The 6364-nt window shown below is 50.9% G+C and overlaps 1 long non-coding RNA gene across 1 annotated transcript; it reads right to left on the bottom strand.

Annotated features, from left to right (window-relative positions):
• Nucleotides 1-378: 378 nt before the first annotated feature.
• Nucleotides 379-3920, bottom strand: LOC144938211 (uncharacterized). The gene is made up of 3 exons (XR_013637828.1): nt 3875-3920; nt 3098-3258; nt 379-395 (listed from the first exon to the last, which is right to left on the bottom strand). It is a non-coding gene; the product is annotated as an uncharacterized LOC144938211 (long non-coding RNA).
• Nucleotides 3921-6364: the final 2444 nt, after the last annotated feature.

Below are 6364 nucleotides of genomic sequence, written 5' to 3'. Positions count from 1 at the left end.
GGGAGAATCATTTGCAATTTCGACCTATTGCAGGCAAGCCCTCTGTATGCCAACTTAGCAATCGCGGAGGTTAGTTTTGGCCTTCCGCTGGGGTATAGTCGCGAGGTGCGGGTGTCACCACTGCACCACCACCACCGCTGCCACCTTTCTAGCTAGGTGCCCTATTGGCCGGGCCGTGCCTCCTGCCAAGACTCTAGATCTGTCCCCACGGTGCCCTGAGGCCCCGCCATGTCAGCTGTGCTAGCCGCTCCCGGCACCCACCGTCAGCAACAGGAGCCGCCCCTTCGGCACGCCCACGGCTCGGGGAGGGCCCGGGGCTGGGCGCGCCCCGGACGAGGTGGCCGCACTCGAGCAGCAGCTCCCGCAGGCGCCAGCCGGCTCGGAACACCTCCTCCCTGCCTCGCACATGGCACACGCGACGCATCGTCCGTATTGTGTATAGTGTAGTGTATAGTGTCATTTATGGTGTATAGTGTGGTGTAGTGTGCGGTGTGGAGTGCACTGTGTATAGTGTAGTATATAGTATAGTGTACAATGTAGTTTATAGTGTGTGTGATGAAAAGTATACTGTATAGTGTAGCATATGGTGCATAGTGTAGCGTAGTGTATTGTGTAGTGTGCAGTGTATAGTGTAGTCTATAGTGTAGTATGCGGTGTATAGTTTAGTACGTGGTGTATAGTGTAGTGTGTGGTGTAAAGTGTGGTGTATAGTGTAGTGTGCGGTGTATAGTGTAGTGTATGGTGTATAGTGCAAGGTATATATTGAATAGTATTGTAGTCCAGCCAAAACAACCCCCATTTCCTCGATGGTGCCAGATGGTAACGCTGTCGTGTCTGTAAGCAATATCATGGGGGGTGGACCGATTCAAATTGGCTGTTCCCCATGTGGTGCTCATAGCCACTACAGCAGAACAAAAGGGCTCTAGACGGGTGCGCCCCCTCTACCCTCAAATTAATTACCACTAAACCACGTGTAAAATATTATTTGGGTCTTTCGGTAAAGTCACGTAGATAGCTTCAAATTAATAAAATTAATAAATAAAAAACTACCACGTTTCGATCACAACACAAGCGATTGTCATCAGGAGGAAAAAAGAGGGGGAAAGCTGCTGACTTCAGACTGTTCTAGAGGTTTAAAATGGGTATAGTCCAAGGGTCATAAACGAAGTGGGCGGGGCTAGTGATGTTAATGTGAGAAATTAGCATGTCAATGTAAGATCGGAGAGCGGCCTCCACGGCGAGCGCGCGGAGGTGGCTATGTACCCATCTTCTGGTTTGAAATTGTGTCCGTGCCTGCACATATGGATGTCTTCATGAACGAATCTTTGTTGATAGCCAGTGGGCTTACAAAGTACCTTCGTCTTCGAGAAATCTATTTCGTGTGAGCCAATCGCATTAAAACAATGATCAGCCACGGCCGACGTGTTGGTTCTACCGTGTTTCAAATCTGCCTTATGCTCACGAACACGGTCCGAGACATGTAGCTTGAACCTATCTACGTGACTTTACCGAAAGACCCAAAGAATATGAATTCCTGCAGTCACGAAAGCTTTAAGTCAGGTGAAAAATATCAAGCCAAGCTTGGTCTGGAGGCCCCAGGGAGACAGAGGTCTATGACATCTCCTATCCAAACCTTATTTGGCGAAGCCAGGAGACTGAATCTGGACCCTTAGCGTTCCTCCCAAAATGGAAAAAGCCACTGCGAGTGGGCACGTGAAATGTTCGAATGCTCACTGTGGAGAAGAGGCTGCCACTCCTCTGTCGACAGATGGACCGGTACCGCCTGGGTCTCTGTAGTATTCAAGAGATTCTGGCTCCAGTCAATAGGAGGTGGACAGTCCTCTACTTGGGCAGGAAACGCCAAACAATTATTTTCTGAACAAGAAAATGAAGGGGGTGTGGGAACCTGGTGCTGAGTTGTGGAAAGCTGTAATCTCAGGCTACTGTGGGCTCGCCGCTCCATCAACAGTAGGCAAGGAATGGTGGAGGGATCCAGGGAAGGCCGATGAGTCAGATGGCTTCTATGACCTCCTGTCACAGGTGCTGGCTAAAGTGGCCCCTCGGGATAGTCATCCTGTTGGGTAACTTTAATGCCAGAGTGGGTCATGACGCAGGTACCCGAGCTGAAGTGATTGAAAGGCATGGGCCAGATTAGCTCAATGACAATGGCAGAAGGCTGCTAGACTTCTGTGCAGGCCCATGGGCTTGTAATTGCCAACATGCTGTCCCAGCACATCATAGATGCAAGACCTTCCATGGAGCTGATCTGCCCAACGACCATCGGCTTGTCATTTGTAACATGCGTCTACCATTCCTCCACTGCGGTGGTGGGTGTTCATCTCAGACACCATTCAAAACTACAGTGCCCTGGTCTCAGCTAGCTGAAGTTGCGAAAACGTTATCATCGCTTGCAGCTGGGGTTGGTATTGTCCTGATGCCCAGGAAAAATGGGCGAGGTTTAGGACTGTGGCTAATGCAGCTGCAATGGCTGGTTTGGATACACGGTCCAGACCTTCCCAGAGACTCTGGCTGATCTTCACCATTATTCCTTTCGGGAAAATCACTCCAGCTCAATGCAAATTTACTTTACTCGGCAATTCTCACGAATGCAACCCCCAGGTTAAGCGGGGAATTGCTGTACTGGAGACCTCTGGACGATCATGAGGACTCACTGACAGACTGTCCGTATCGACAGTTCTCGATTTATAAATGGGTTCCGTTCCTGAGACCCGTTTGAGAGTTGAACGGTTGGCAAGTCGGAACACAATAATGTATCGTATTTAAATGCACATCGTCAGCGCTGCGCCCGGCTGCCTTTGACTCCCCAGTGGTGATGTTTACACACCGTACCAGGTACTCATTTGAGGCTGAGTCGACCTAGGGGAAGCCCAAGACCCATTAAAATGATCGTCACTGGTATTGGTCATGAGCAGGAATCGAAATCGGGTCGCCGGGTAGGTCATAGAGTGCGCTAACCATTACACTACCGCTCCCCACACACACACACGGGGGCACGCACACACCCGCATGGGTAAAAAAGTTAACAAATCTCAGGAGAGGTTGAGAAAGCTAGACCAGTGCCCTAAACTAAACTCACCGCTCCTTCTGCAGAGCTGCCCTCTGGGCTTGCAGGCTGCTGGGAGGCTGCTCAAGCTTGAGGGAAGACCTCCCCAGCTCCTCCAACGACTCTGCCGCTCCGTCATGAACGTCCGCCGTGCCGCCTTTCACAGCCGCCTCCCCAGTTAGCTCTCCTCTTCCCTGCCAGGGGCACAAGCATCAGATGGTTGACCCCAACCTCCAAGACGAACAATGCAGGGCCCTCGCGGGAACAATGACAACGGGAGAGAGGGAAGCAGTGCCGAGTTCAGTCAGGGTGAGAACTCAAGAGAGCAGGTTAGAGGTGCATTTTTTTAATTTTATCAGGTAAGGTCCACTGAACTATATAGCTCTTTTTTCAGAATGGACCTGTCCACAAATGATAGTTCAACGAAGTGGCCTTATCATGTGGAAATGTATCGCAGCCATTTTCACTAAACACATGTTTCTGAATGTGGAGGGAAAAACCGGAAGACCTGGGGAAAAATCCACACGACCATGGGGGGAGAGAGATGCAAACTCCAAATATACAGCAGGCTTTGGGGTCGAGATTGAACCCATGACCTCCTGTATATCAGGTGAGGTAGTTAACATCTCGCCATTGTGGCACGACAGTGACTCGGGCCACCAAAATGATGAAAGCAATAATAAACAAATACAGTGTGGCAAGTAATCAAATAAAAATCTGGGCAAAAACAACCATGTAAAAGTTACAATTTAAAACAGCACAAAGCCTCTTTCTTAATTCCTCTTCATCGCACCATCAATCATCCATCACCTTCTCTTGGCGAGTCGGTAGCTGCTCCTTCAGAGACGCCCTCTCCTGCTCGAACACGGAGAGCTCCTCTGGAAAGCAGAGCACATGGCACGGACGACTTAGCACCGTTCATGTTCACAATGATGTATGTCCATCGCCAGGTTTGTCGTGTGTGACACCGCGCACACAGTTTTCGTTAAGATTCACAGCCACGGGGAAACCACGGGCAAGCTGAAAGGCAGCCAGAACTGGCGCCAGAAATTTCCAAGCTCTGTTGTCCTATATTGGGATGTTTGGCCAAGTCCATTAACAAGTGATTATTATATACGTGGGAGGAAACGGAGTAGCAGGAAAAAACCCACGCGCACGTTGTGCACTGGGGGGAATAACTCTTAATCCCCATACAGATGGAATTTAGATGTAAATGAACCCACTTGCTCTACTGCCATCACATCCTGGCTACAATCCAGGAAATAGCAATCGCGACGCCCTACGAGTGTGTGCCTGATCCACCAACCCTGGCTGTCGAAGAGTTGGCATTGGTCTTTTGTCAAATATTTAGGATATTACCTATATATTTTTTTACGCTTTTACATGGTGCAAAAAACGCAACAAAGGGCTTCAGAGTGCCAAACAGTATAGATATATTTTTTTACATCTATAGTTTATCTAACATATAGGAAATAAGGGGAATTTAAGTTTATTCCTAAATGAGGCAATCTCGGCGGTCAGGTGCAGTTCTTCAGGCAGAGAGCATTCCAAATCTGACGGAACTAAAAATCCCGAGCTCCAAAACTTTTTGCTGACTGAGGATTGTGGTCACAGTGTGAAGATCTCAGACTCCGAGAACAAGGGTTTGTGAAGCTGCAGTTTACCAGTCAATTATCTAAGCAACTGCTGAAAGAGTGCTTTGCAAAGTAAGCACAGTAAGTTGAATCGTGCAGCACAGAATCTCAATTGGGAAGCCGGCGGCGTAGGTCCGGTAAAGTTTGGGAGGTTGGGTCCCACTGAGAATGACTGGTCAGTCAAAAGTCACGCAGAGGTGTTTTGAATGCCCTGGATTAGTCTATACATCGGCATAAATGAAGTCATAGATCTATCGATAGTTTTTTTATATTATTTTGACCATAGGCATAATTAGAAATTAAATTGAAGGTGGCCATTGCACAATCTGTGCGTGGCGTTGCTATTAGCGCTGAATGGGGTCCCTGGAGTGCCTTTGCAAATGACTTCATCTGGAAGTTCCAAGAGCAAGACATGGGAAAGGTTGAGAGTAGGGCCATCCCTTGAGGGGTGCGGGCTCCAGGGCAAATCAACCGATGCCTTCAAACTAAACCGAAATATATTACATCTTAGACCGAAGCACAGAGGCCCCCACCCCCCAAAGCGCGGGGCCCAGGGCAGTCACCCCGATTCGCTATAACCGAGGGACGGCTCTGGTTGAGAGTGATATGAGAAGTAGGAGAGTATGTGAGAGGGTGCGAGAGCGTGCGACACATACAAGAACGAATGCTCGCGCATTAAGGTTAAAAACGCCTTTATCGTATGGGCGATGGGGCTCTTACCTGGCGACGTCGTGAGTGCTGACAGGGGCACAATGTCTCTGCACTGCTGCGGGGGAGCGCCGAGACGCTGCCGTAGTGCTCGGCATAGCCCCCTTACCGCAAGCAGTTGCTGCAGCTCTGGACTCAACGTGGCCGTTTTCACGCCGGCGCTCTTGGCGTCGGCGATTGAATTGCCATCGGCACCTCGAGGAGCCTCCTCCGCATCACCTCCAGCAGCTTCGGCGTCGTTCAGGAGCGAGAGAACGTGCACCAGCTCCTCCTGTAAGGCAGCCAGCTGCTGACCGTACTCGCAGCGTCGCTTTTCCTCCTGCTTCTCCTCCTGCTGCTGCTGCTCCCGACTCGCTCTCTCGGCCTCCAGCTCAGCACGAGCCTCGACATTTGCAGCGTGTTTGTTCGAACCCTCGCCACTCGCCCCTTCCCCGTCTGCAGCTGACGCGGGAAGCGGTTGCGAGTGCCTTTGTTCCAACGCCTGCCTCAGTGCATCCATCTGTAGTTCTGCGAGTTCCATTTCCTTCCGATGCTCGGAGCGAAGGTCACTCTGCATCGCCACAAATTCCTCCGCCCGCCGGCCCCGCTCTTCCTCCACGACCTCCTCCAGTTCCCGCATGTGGCTTCTCTCCAGGTCCTCCACGAGCCTCTTGACATCGTCCTCGCTATAACGCAGCCGCTCGCTCTCCTTGGCGTCGCGCTCCATCATGTCCACCCGCACGCGGTAGTTCTCCACCTCCTGCAACGATTCGAATTCAAGCTCCGTGTTGGCGTTGAGCGCCAGCGCCAGCTGCTCGCGCAGACCCTGCATTGTCTGCTGCATCAGCTCGGCGCGCCGCTTCAAGCCCTTGGCCTTCAGCCCCAGTTCCTTGTTGACTTCTCGCAGGAGCTTTGCGTGCTGCTCGGCCTTCACTTTGTGCTCCAAGTACTTGTCAATGGACTTCTTGTGGCCGCAGAT

Source organism: Lampetra fluviatilis, chromosome 2, assembly GCF_964198595.1.
Source record: "Lampetra fluviatilis chromosome 2, kcLamFluv1.1, whole genome shotgun sequence".
Taxonomy (NCBI): domain Eukaryota; kingdom Metazoa; phylum Chordata; class Hyperoartia; order Petromyzontiformes; family Petromyzontidae; genus Lampetra; species Lampetra fluviatilis.
This window is presented reverse-complemented; position numbering and strand designations above follow the sequence as displayed.